The sequence below is a fragment of the Sinocyclocheilus rhinocerous genome, unplaced genomic scaffold, assembly GCF_001515625.1.
Source record: "Sinocyclocheilus rhinocerous isolate Xijiao unplaced genomic scaffold, SAMN03320098_v1.1 scaffold1269, whole genome shotgun sequence".
NCBI classification, from domain to species: Eukaryota; Metazoa; Chordata; class Actinopteri; order Cypriniformes; family Cyprinidae; genus Sinocyclocheilus; species Sinocyclocheilus rhinocerous.
The window spans coordinates 186,605-199,665 of NW_015664194.1; the positions used below are offsets into that span (position 1 = coordinate 186,605).

Here is a 13,061-nt window from a genome sequence, read left to right on the forward strand (position 1 = left end):
TTTTGATGGTCAAGGATTACATTGATACTATATACAAAACATAAACTGTTCAGGTGAAGACTTAATGGTGAAATCAGCAATGTGAGAAGGAAATCAATACCTGAGCATCATAGTATCACAGGAGCCTTTACAAAAGTCCATATCATGGCTATTAATTTTTTCTTTCTTTGATAATTAACTAATATTTTAAATAATACATTAAAATTGAAAAATGGTGTGTCTGATTGGTCCAGACGCTACAAATACATTAAAAGATTGTTTTCAAGAATACTATAATATATTTCAGAGATATATAAAAAATCATCTCGGATAAGTGTATTTTTCCTTACCTCTCAGGCAGAGTCAGGTAGGCGGTAGTATGTTTCCAATACAGTCTTGTTCTCTCTCAACAACGCTCTAACATTACAAGCAGACGGCAACGCAATCAGGTGAACAGTTAAATGGTTAATTCAGTGACTTTATGAGAAGGATTACAATGAAATCTCAGAAGATGCAGAATGACATTTCAAACATATTTAATGTAAACTTAATTTACAATCACTCTCTGGGGTTCAGGAAAGGTGAACGAAAATGCCTCTCTGTGATGTTACCACAAGGCATTGCTTGCTTACAGATCTCAGGCTCCTGGAGGGGATGTAGATTTGTAAGAGTGAGGAGGAAGTAGGAGGGTGCTGAGCTTGTGGCTGTTCTGTATGCAAACATCAATGTCTTGAACTTGATGCGAGCCGCAACCAGTAGCCAGAGCAGGGAGATAAAGAGACGTGTGAAGTGGGCCCTTTTGGGCTCATGGAAGTCCAGTCGTGCCGCTGCATTCTGAAACATTTGTCGAGGTTTGATTGCCAATGATGGAAGTTCAGCTAGAAGAGCATTGCAATAGTCCAGCCTATAAATGACAAGGGCCTGGGCAAGAAGTTGTGCAGCATGCTCTGTTTGGAAGGGCCTGATCCTCATGATGTTGTGCAATGCAAACCTGCATGATCGAGCTGTCTTTACAATATGGTCCTTGAAGGTCAGCTGGTCACCAAAGAATCTTTTTTGATCAACCTAGCAGGATGATGAAATCATGTTGTAGAGTTGGAGTGGCAGGGAAAACGAGAAGCTCAGTCTTTGCCAGGCTGAGCTGCAGGTGATGTTCCTTCATCCATGCCGAGATGTTTGCCAGGCAGTCTGAGATCCATGCAGCTACTATTGAATTGTCTGGTTGAAATGAATGATAGAGCTCTGTGTCATCAGCATAGCAATGGTAGGAGAAACCATGTTGAATGGCCGCTGCTGAAACCTGAATGGTAAAGTTCAGTTGGTCATTCTGTGAAAGAAATAATGTAACTGTGTCAATAAAGGTGTGAACCAAATGGTCCATTCCATTAGAATAACAAAGGAACAGCATTCTTCAGGAACTTCTTGTAGATTGCAGGATCTCCAGCGGGAGGTCCTAACAGTATTGTTTCTAGCCCTTTTCTCTTCAGGTATAAAATTCTATCCCACAGACAAAAATTTGGGAGAAGCTAGGATTCATACAAGGGTTAAGATTGTTTAAAGGAAGACATACTAACATCGCTATTGAAGAACTACTACACTGCCATCTTCAATAAATTCTTCTCCCCACAAAAATTTTGGTCAAGCCTACTTCATTTTTTTGTATTTGAGCAATCTAGTACATTGGTGAGCCATCCAAAAGACTGCTCAGCAAAAATACAGTAAATATGATGATACACGGGGCAACATTTTAGGTTAGAAGGGGTAGTATGCACTGGTCTGTCTAGACGGATATTGTTTTGACAAGAAATTAAAGTGGATCATAAAGTGTCAGTTGCTTTATTTACATTCAGAGATGAGAAATGGGTGGGTGAGGGAAGAGAGGATGACACTACAGAGGCAAGATGGAATGGTGAAAGGGAGTGTTTTGCCTAAAAGTAACTGGTAGAGGAATTGGCGGCACACAGGTAGTAATATGTAGGTTAAATGTAGGGCTGCGCGATAAATCGCATGAGATATTTAATGCGCATCTTGTCAGAAAGCCGGTTCTGTAATCAGCGGTAAATCTCCATCACGTGCGTGCTTTCACATTGAGCAGCATTAACTACACAGAGCCGTTGTTCACTGACGAGCTGCGCAAAAAAATCGCGCGAATATGAACGTGGTTTTGCACAGCTAGTCAGTGAACAACGGCTCTGTGTAGTTAATGCTGCTCAATGTGAAAGCACACACGTGATGGAGATTTACCATCACGTGCGGTAAATCTTATCATTTTACATGATAAGATGCGCATTAAATATCGCATGCGATTTATCGTGCAGCCCTAGTAAATGTAATAAAGAAATGAGCAGAGATGTCTAGAGGTTTTACCAACTGTTGTCTGTGATACAATTGCATGTGAAAATAAGTCAAGCTGGTTGCCTGATTTGTTAGTGCTTGTGGTGGTAAGCCATTCCAAGATCGAATGAAGCTAGGAGTGGAAGTGTGCAGTGTAAGGCTTCTCCAGATGGATTTCGAAGTCACCGAAGACTACAAGTGGACTGCCATCCACAGAGAATGAGGACAGCAGCCCATACAGCTCCTCTAAAGAGAAAGGGAAGTTGTTAGAGACAACAGCAGGGGTTGCGGAGTCTTCTGGACGAATCCAGGTCTCAGTCAAGCCCAAGATACTAAGAGTAGACTGAGAAGCAATGGCCAGAATGAAGTTTGTTGACAGCTGACTGACAATTCCAGAGACCCACAGAAAATGACAGAGGTGCAGCAGAAGAGGTGCAGATAGTACACAGCTTAGCAAGATTGTGTTGCTATCTGCGTGTGATGTTAGAGCATTGTTGAGAGAGAACAAGAATGTATTGGAAACATTTTACTGCCTACCTGACTGCCTGAGAGGTAAGGAAAAATACACTTACTTGAGATTATATAATTTTTTTACATCTCTGAAATAAATGATTGTATTTTTGAAAACTATTTTATTGTACTATTGAATAAAATATTAGTTAAGCTGGTGTGTGGTGTAGAGGTCTGCGCGGGACTATTTTTTTAGTCCCGCTCCCGCAAGGTTATATTCCACACCCACCCGCTCCCGCTATGTATTCACTCTTTGTTCACCTCTGTCCACTTAGAATAATTTTCTTCCCGACCCGACCATTCCCACTAAATTTAGATCTCGTTTCCAGAATCTCACATTTAAATTTCCGCTACTGAAACAAAGAGAGATAAGCTAACAAATAAAAGTGTAGTCTGCACAAAATTGTGTTATTTTATTTGTCTTGTCAAGAGTCTTGAATTTATTGACTTTGATTGAATTTATATGAATTATCTTAAGACACAAAATTCTTTCAATATTTTATGCAACACAGTAGGAAAAAATTGTCAAGAGAAAATAAAAAGTTACAAAAATTTTATTTCTTATTTTAATTCGTCTTGTCCGTGGCCTTCTAAGTGTGCGCAATTAACTTTGGGACACAGCTAATGAATGATTACTTGAGTGCAAGCAACAAAGTGTCTTTAAAACAAATCTATTTCATTGTCTCAAAAAATAACACATTGTCAAGTCTCAAATGTTAAAATGCAAAGGCCTTCTCAAGCAGAAATGCTTTTTTCCTCAAATACTGTCCTTTAAAAGAGTGAAATGCAATTGGGTAACAGGTCATTAATAATTATCTGCTTTATCTCCTGATAAGGAAACCAAAATGAAGGCATTGCTCAAAAGAGAAGTTGTTGATAGAAAGAAGAAACTCTACTCATCAATCCAAACAGCAATTCAGAATCAAATGACTGCTGGAACGTAAACCCCATGGCACATCTGTTAGTTGTAAGAACACAGAAGAGACCAGTCCTTACACTTTTTTTGTTATATAATTAAAAAAAAAATGATCTCAGAGACATTCTTTGTATTGCCTAAAGAATTTGAATGAATATTAAATGTTACCTAATACAGAAGCTGCAAAGTTGAAAGGAGATAAAGCCATGGAGAAGAGGGAGAAAAAAATAACGGAACAATTGAACTTTTAAAATGCAACATGTACAGAGATGCAAAAATGGAAGTTCTGAATCAGTTCAAGGATTTAAAGGTATTTCGATTTCACAAATTCTCAATATTGTTTAAACATATTTGCTTACATTAATACTTACAAACAACACAAAGTTGTCTTCTTTTTCTATATACCTTGACTATTTTCTGTTGTTTCCTTCTAAAGGAGCATATATGCAAGAGCCTTGAATCTGAGCTAAAGAGATCAGTGGAATGCTCACTTTCACAAACCAGAAGAACCACCCTGATGGCCAGAGGCGGACAGTAACTAAGTACATTTACTTGAGTATTGTACTTAAGTACACTTTTTGAGTATAATTTTTTTCTGGGAACTTATTACTTTAACTTTACTACATTTGAAAGACAAATATTGTACTTTTCACTCCACTACATTTCTATCAAGGTCCTCGAAGTAGAAAGTCGTTACACAGTGGTTCCCAATCCTGGTTCTGGAGAACCCCCAACACTGCACATTTTAGATGTCTCCCTATTCAAAAGGATCAGCGAATGAAACTGTGACCACAAACACCATTAGACCTAACTTAAGTGAATTATATGGCAATAATCAGCAATATGCTTTCACACAGGCCTCAGAGATTCATACCAGGATAAAAAAATCCAGGGTTGTACACAAGCAGGGCAATTCTCTTAGACACAGAGTAACACTCAAAATTGTCAGCCAGGAGAAAACAAGACTTCAGACAAAAGGGAAGGAAGTGAGCTGTTTAAATAGTCCAGGGAATAGGGATCAGGTGTGAGGGTAGTCAATACCAGGGCTGCGTTCAGCCCCGACAAAAACGGTGCAAAACGTTTTTTAAACGGAAACAGTGGTGCGTTGAACACCCTGTTCTGATGACACAAGAGTTGCAACTATGGCAGCTGAGAAGGCCATTCTTTGTGTTCTTTTTGAAGAATTTGCGTAGCCTGACGAAATCGGTATAAATACGTTTTTAATACAGCAAAATACGCTCAATGGTACAGTCATTGCCCTTGCCCTCCAGAATAAAAGAGAACATCCCAATCAAATGAAGGGATTTGTGGAAACTGTCCGTAGCAAAACAGTGCACACCGGTTTGAGCTTGAACATGCCCCAGGAGTCCGTGAACACATAGTCAAAACTCCGGTGAGGGAGCCCTCTGGTGGTGAGCGGGAGGAAACAGGGCCAGATTTGTGACAGAAGGATTCACAATATCTTAACACATGTTCCAAATGTACAGAGCCCCGTACATGGCATCGTGCGCACGATTTACTATTTCGTTCCCTCGATTTGCTAAATCGTGCACACGATTTATAAATCGAGAGAACAAATCAGTAAATTGTGCGATCGATTTAGCAAATCGAGGGAACTAATTAGCTAATCGAGGGAACATAGTAATCGTGTGCACGATTTATTTATTTTTTCTTGCATGTCATGTTTTTTATTGTGAGTATTAGGCTTATCATTATTGCTGATCACTGTTGTTGTGCTATGATTTTGTAATATTTACCATTATATAATCAGAGGGGTATTGAAAAGTTTATGAAAGTGTCACTCCACAATGCAATAGCAAAATATATAAATATGTATAGGGAACTAATTAGCTAATCGAGGGAACATAGTAATCGTGTGCACGATTTATTTATTTTTTCTTGCATGTCATGTGCGGGGCTCCGTACAAATGCTTAAAAAAACAGCCGTGTCCTGTATTTAGAAGAAATTTTATCATGCCACTTTATCCTGATCTGAACAGGGTAGGGTAAAACAAAATAACAATTAAAAAACAACATTCATCTCAAATCACTTCTTAAACAAATGAGAATGTGGAGATGCATGCACTTTTTTTGAGAAACTGTATATAATTACTGTCCCTCCAGTGGCACCAAACAGAATTGTAAAAGTGTAATTGTAAAAATGTAGCCTATTTGTTTGTGTGACCACAACAGTAAGTTTGTAGTGACTGAGCTTACCTAACAGGAATTGAATTTTTGCTAGTAAAAAATGTGAATAATTATTATCAATACATCACTCAAAGAAATCAAATTCTTAAAATTGCAGATTTTTGATATCTTTAATTCAGTGTTCTCAAACTCAATTCCTGGAGGGCCACAGCTCTGCACAGTTTTGCTCCAACCCTAATCAAACACAACTGATCCAGCTAATCAAGGTCTTCAGGACCACTAGAAACTTCCAAGCAGGTGTGAGTTGGAGCTCCAGCTGGCCCTCCAGGAATTGAGTTTGAGACCACTGCTCTAATTGTATTTTCACTAGATGAATAGCACAATTATATTATAATATATTTAACATTATTAACTAGAGTAAAGATATAATTTTAATATATTATATTAAAATAACATTTTAGTAAAGAGCTCCACAAGCTTTAAATAGCTTTAGTGTGAAGATGTGATGCAGTTTTTATAAGGTTAGATATATAAACATGATATTTGTATTTTCTATGCTGATGAAATGATATTTATAGAAATTTATAGGGAAAAGTGTAATATGTTTTTTTTTTTCTGTTAATTTTCAGGCATGTCATATTTCCTAAAGACAAAAATGGTTACTCCAAATAACACCCACATATATATAGTATAATACTATACTGATATAATATATTAAAAACAGTCAAATTTTTTTTGCAGCGCAAATTACGATTATTTCTGTTTTATGACAAGCATTATATGTAGTTACACTTTGCACACACGCCCACACACATCCTGTAAGCTGAGATATGTACCACATCCGGTGTGAACAAAACGAAGCAGCATGAAAAGGAAAACAGCACTTTAGATTGCAGTCTTAAGATACAACTGACACCTGAGATTCTTGAGACACACATACACAGACGAAGGATAGGGTAAGCTTATATGTAATTGTGTATTCTGGTCCATGGAATTCTCAGTTTATATACTGGTGGTGGTGGGGAGGATGGAGTGGAACATCATCGTCATAAACTACAATCGTAAAAGAGAAAAGTCAGTACTTATGTACTCCAAGTGTCAAGCTGTGATTGGCCAGAGCTAATAGTTATGCATGACTTGACATTAGTCTTCCTGGTAGAACCTTTGCTGATGCTTACATTTCTGTATCTTGGATGGTCTGACGGTGAGTACATTTTCAGCAAAATTTTTGGTGAACCGTTCCTTTCTGTGTCTTTTCTACACAGAAATAAAAAGAAAACTTGGAGATGCACATAGAAAAAAAACAAACGGCCGTTTCATCTCAATATATGCTCATTTACCTTACAGACATGGGCTGCGTTTCCCAAAAGCTTCGTAAGCCTAAGAAGTTCGTAAAAACGATCGTACATTACGGTCTGTTTCCCAAAAGCATCGTAACTTAAGTAGCACTTAAAGCACGGCTACGTGCGATTGCGTTAAGTGCATTTTTGGGAAGCGCACGTGAAACAATAACGAACGATCGTAAAATGACTCGTAGAAAACGCTCTTAAGCTCTAAGATCGATCGTTATCGAGAAACGCAGCCCTGAATGATTTACCTTCACCTTTAAAGAGCAAATTTTGCCTACAGACAAAGAACAAAGTGTCCCTTTGCTTCACTTAATGTGCTTTTCTCTTTCCTTTTTTCTTGAAATCTGTAGCTATTCTTTTGGTGGTCTAAAGGTCAGGGCTGCGTTTCCCAAAAGCTTCGTAAGCCTAAGAAGTTCGTAAAAACGATAGTACGACTGATCTTAATATTACGGTCTGTTTCCCAAAAGCATCGTAACTCAAGTAGCACTTGAAAATCATCGTAGATCTACGAGTGCTCTGAGTAATCGTAAAGCCCTAAGTGCATCGTAAAGTGCATTTTTGGGAAGCGCACGTGAAACAATAACGAACGATCGTAAAATGACTCGTAGAAAACGCTCTTAAGCTCTAAGATCGATCGTTATCGAGAAACGCAGCCCTGAATGATTTACCTTCACCTTTAAAGAGCAAATTTTGCCTACAGACAAAGAACAAAGTGTCCCTTTGCTTCACTTAATGTGCTTTTCTCTTTCCTTTTTTCTTGAAATCTGTAGCTATTCTTTTGGTGGTCTAAAGGTCAGGGCTGCGTTTCCCAAAAGCTTCGTAAGCCTAAGAAGTTCGTAAAAACGGGCTATGTAAAGTATAATATTATACGTATAAATATAATATAATATAATATAACATAATATAATAATAGGTATTATATCCGAGTTCTCTGGAACGTAGATTAGGTTAACATTTCAATAAACGCGCGTGTACTACAATTACTAGCCATTCTATAAGGTGGCATTTCAGCACTTGACAAACGGATAGCGACAAGTAGCACTTGAAAATCATCGTAGATCTACGAGTGCTCTGAGTAATCGTAAAGCCCTAAGTGCATCGTAAGAAGAAAGATTTATGCGGTCACCTGCAGGACAATCGGCAGATTACACCTTTAACTTTATGCACGTGAAACAATAACGAACGATCGTAAAATGACTCGTAGAAAACGCTCTTAAGCTCTAAGATCAATCGTTATCGAGAAACGCAGCCCAGGATGATTAAAGAGATAACAATAATAATTTAGTGCAGTATAAAGTAAAAAAAAAAAAAAAAGTTTGAAAACCAAACTGTTAGTTAATGTCATTTTAAATTTTTTTAAGGTTGTGTTAACTATGGTGTGTCCGTAATAAAATAAATAAATAAATAAATAAATAAATGTAAGCTAAAAGAATTATGTTTGATAATGAAAATATGTTGAAGCAAAGAGCAGGTGTGCAGCTATGGTTTATGGGCTCCCTGAACAGCATATTGACTCGGACCCCCACAGTAAAATTGCATTACAGGGTTAATTTACAGTGAAGCACTAAAAGAAAGGTAATCATAAATCATCTGACTCAAGTACAAAGTCGCCGCTGACAGGAGGCAAGTAAAATCCGAATCTGTCTACCTTTAATCTGCCACTACTACAGTAAGTAATCACTCGGTAACTTAGGAGGTCTGCAAGCATTTTCTTTATTTAATGTGTGTGTTTCTTTAATGTGATTTTAATTCTTTAATTTATATAAATATATAGTTCAGTCATGAAACTCTAGATTGTTAACGTAACTGATGATATCAGAGTTAAACGACTTGGCACAAGATGATTGGTTCATGCTGCATATGCAGCCAATGAGCTTACTGCCTTGCATTTATATGGCTGGCTAGCATTCACTTGAGATTCCTGCAGCGTGCTTTCAAAGTTTCTCTGAAACACTCCACCTTCCCCAGCTCCACCTGTACAGATCTGCTACGGGTTATTTTATATGCTATTTGTGCAGCAGCAGCATGTCTTAAATACTCACGGCACCGTATCACCATATGCATTGGCAGTAGCAAGTTCCTGTACTTGCTTGCAGCAGCAGCAATAATCTACAACTACAGCAATAACCAACAGCAGCAGCAATTCAGCAGCAGCGTAGCAGATTTATTCCGCCAAGACCAAATACATTAACATTGTCATATCCATCACCATGCTAAAATCTTCCGCAAGTTGTCATGATTGAAATATAAAAAATATAATAAAATAAGTCATAAGAGGAATGTTTTTTCTTTCATAGCTTGAATTATAGGGACATTCTAACTGCAATGCAGGCTTCATCATGTAGTGAATGCTTTTGGACTCTGAACACGTACAAAGTTGCGCTTGAACCATTTTGCGTGAAAAATTATGAAAACTTGATTGAGCTTGTAAGCAGCTAATTACAATATTGAGTTTGACCAATCACTGTTATTTAGTTTTTAAATTATTATATGTAGAGAATTTTAATATTCACTTGCATAATAAGTTTTACATAATAAATCAACAGCAATAATCTAAAAGGGCATGGATGCTTTTTGTCATTTTTTTCAACAAGTGGGATGCCATCCTGCTCTTTGGTGTGTTCACACCACAGGAACTGGGAACAAATTTAGTTTTAGGAATGCCTTTTGGGGGAACTAAATGTTTCCCAAGGACCATTTTCTTGGTTACATTGCACCGTCAGTAGAAATTCTTAAGTGACGTAAGTCAGCTGGCAACGATGTCACTTAAGCATGGAAAAAAAATAAAACTCCTATATACTGGAGAACAACATGGAGTATCATATGTTTACTTAAAAATCGTACTTTAACTATTTTTACCCAAAATAAGGTGGCGTGAGCAGTAGCGCTATAAACACATGTAATTTATGTATCATTATACTTGCAGCTGGAGGGCACCCTAGCGCAGAAACTCCAAATACGCCTTACAAAAGTAATAGAATTTATGACGCTCCAGGAACTCTCTAATTCAGGTTGCAATCTGCTTTAATTTTTGTGGATTATACTTCGGTTTTTACTTGTACGTGAGGGTCCGTGTACAGTGCGCGCTGTGGTGTAGAGCAAACTGCACTGGTTTTGTTAATGTGTTAATTATTATGTAGCCTAAAACATATTTTTTATTCCTTTTATATATGGCATTTTATTCTGTTTTCCTTTCATCACAGCACTGCAGGTGCGTGATGTGACGACGTGTGAATCCTCATGTTCTGTTGTTTGTGCTGTTATTTGCACATGCACTAAACCCCCGAAGAAAAAAAATAGATATTTTTAATGGGTCACACACTCTTATCCATTATAATTTAGTTTAAATCTAATTTAACATTATAATTTTGTTAACGGTTAATGAGCGTCAGTTGTTTTTCAGCAAAATAAGCAAAACAAACATCCCTAACTTTATGATTTGCATGAATTTGTTAAAAAATAGAAATTATATATAAATTTATACTTTAATTGGAGCACCTAATCCCAACTTTACCCTAAACCTACCCACTTCTGAACAATAAAACACGTAACAGGCACATAAAAGTACAGTCACAGGTATTTATTGCAAAAACTGACCATAAAACAGCAGTATAAAAGCATTGCAAACAAGTCATGTTGCATTCCAAGACTTCTGAAGCCATATGATATCTTTATGTGAAGAAGAGAGTAAAACATTAGGTTTTAATCACTGAAAATGATCCCGCTCCATTAATGTACTCACATCTCATTCAAAATGATACTCCCGTACTTTAGCTTGATGCAATTGGTCATGAAACACACAAGAGCCAATGGCATTTCACTACCAAGGCTGACGTAAGGCTTCTTCTGGCGGCAATTTTTGAATTTGCGCACAGAGTGCACACAGGATCTGAGCTTTATGGCGGGTGGAGACAGTGATCATGTCTATTCCTCTCACAAATCAATTGTTTTGCCTTGACTTGGAATATTAATTAATTTTTAAAAAATAAATTATGACTGTAGTTGTACCTGCCTGTTATATGATGTGTTTTATTGACAAATGGTAGGTTCATTATTGGATGAAGAAAGCTCACATGCAGTCAGTGAGGTTGACATTGTGTCAGCTGTAAATTCTCTTCAGGTGTCAGACACACCGAGACCAGACGGCATCCCAGTTTCCTTCTATAAAGACAACATTCAGGTTATAATTCCATACATAAACATGCTCTATGACAGAATCCACAGAGGTGCATTTAACTGCTCTGAGAGATATTTTAATTAATCTCTGAACAGTCCACATGACGATAGTCAACACTCCTTTAACGTTGACTAACTCATCATGGCAACTATTCTGGCAAGAAATCTAGAAGACGTCATGGAGACTCTTCCAAAGGGGTGAATAACAAAAGATTCTGCTACTGTCATGATCACTCCCAAAACACATTACACTTTAATAAGTTTAAGTCATATTAAGGATGAGCTGGAACAGCAAAAACGTTCAAACCTGACTCTGATCCAGGATCTTCTCATTATAGAAAACCTCAGTGATGCAAAAAGATTTTTCAGTTGAGAAATACAAAGTGCTGCATCAGGGCTGCCCTTTGACTCCAGGACTCATTACATTGGCTCTGAAAAGCTACGCCTTACAGCTATTTGGACATTTAGAAAACTTTGGTGTTTTTATTTTCAAACAAAGTGTGATAGTTTGCTTTCCATCTGATGACCTAGACATAGTCAAAGCTACTGTGGAGAACAGTACTAATAAAGTATACGAAATGGAGATATTATCCATAGGAAACGGTGAACTGCTACAATTAAACTGCTTAGGAAATTATTGTAAGGATGAGGTCTGTGATGAATGGGTCATGGAGACATCTCTGAATTATGAAGAGGAATTAGCAGAAAATTGCTCTCCAGCAGATGAAAGGGATGATGGGATTGATTATAAGTGTAAAATCTATGACAAAGATGAATCAGTGGATGTCGATGTAAGGTGAAGATAATGATAAAAGGGACATAGACATTTGAACAGAGAAACATGAAATACTCTGAGCACATAGGTTAAAATCTTTGCTAAATCCTGACCTTTCCCATATACATAATATGCTTTAAAGGGGTCATATGATGCGATTTCAAGTTTTCCTTTCTCTTTGGAGTGTTACAAGCTGTTCGTGAATAGATAAGATCCCTAAAGTTGCAAAGACTAAAGTCTCAAACCCAAAGAGATACAGTGCCGTGAAAATGTTTTTGCCCCCTTCCTGTTTTTTTTTATTTTTTGCATATTTGTCACACTTAAAAGATTCAGATCATCAAACCAATTTTAATATTAAGCAAAGATAATGCAAGTAAATACAAAATGCATTTTTTAAATGATAAGTTCATTTATTAAGGGAAAAAAGCTGTCCAAACCTACCTGGCCCTACGTGAAAAATTAATTGCCCCTCCTCTTAAATCATGAAAGAACTGTGATTAACCACATTATTTTAGAAAGCTGAGTTAAATTTTACTAGCCACACCCAGGCCTGATTACTGCCTGACCTGTTGAATCAAGAAATCACTTAAATAGAAGCTGTCTGACAAAGTGAAGCATGCTTAAAGAGCAACACATCATGCAACAGCAACACATCTAAAGAAATTCAAGAACAGATGAGAAACAAAATAGTTGACACTTTATAAAAGTTAAGACTCATCCACGCCCTCTTAAAACGCCTCGTTTAAACATGCCCCCACATGTCTACATCACGATGTGGGAAGATTTGCATAACACCACCCAAATGTTTACGCAAAGAAAGAAGGCGTAACTTTGATTCTCGCTGTAGTATTGATGCTGCCGCCGCCATGTCGGG

General features: G+C 37.4%; 2 protein-coding genes across 3 annotated transcripts in view; both read left to right on the forward strand.

Moving 5' to 3' along the window:
- The window catches only part of LOC107729894 (cyclin-dependent kinases regulatory subunit 1), a 73,231-nt gene that overhangs the window by 2,179 nt on the left and 57,991 nt on the right, over positions 1 to 13,061 (forward strand). The gene's annotated exons all lie outside the window — the stretch shown is intronic.
- The window catches only part of LOC107729892 (nuclear GTPase SLIP-GC-like), an 18,884-nt gene continuing 12,565 nt past the window's right edge, over positions 6,743 to 13,061 (forward strand). Inside the window, exon 1 of one of the 2 annotated variants that reach the window (XM_016540623.1) lies at positions 6,743 to 6,843. The gene's annotated coding sequence lies outside the window, so the exon portion shown is untranslated. Of the gene's footprint in view, positions 6,844 to 7,009; positions 7,092 to 13,061 lie in introns of those variants that run through there. The other variant, XM_016540624.1, reaches the window with a different exon arrangement.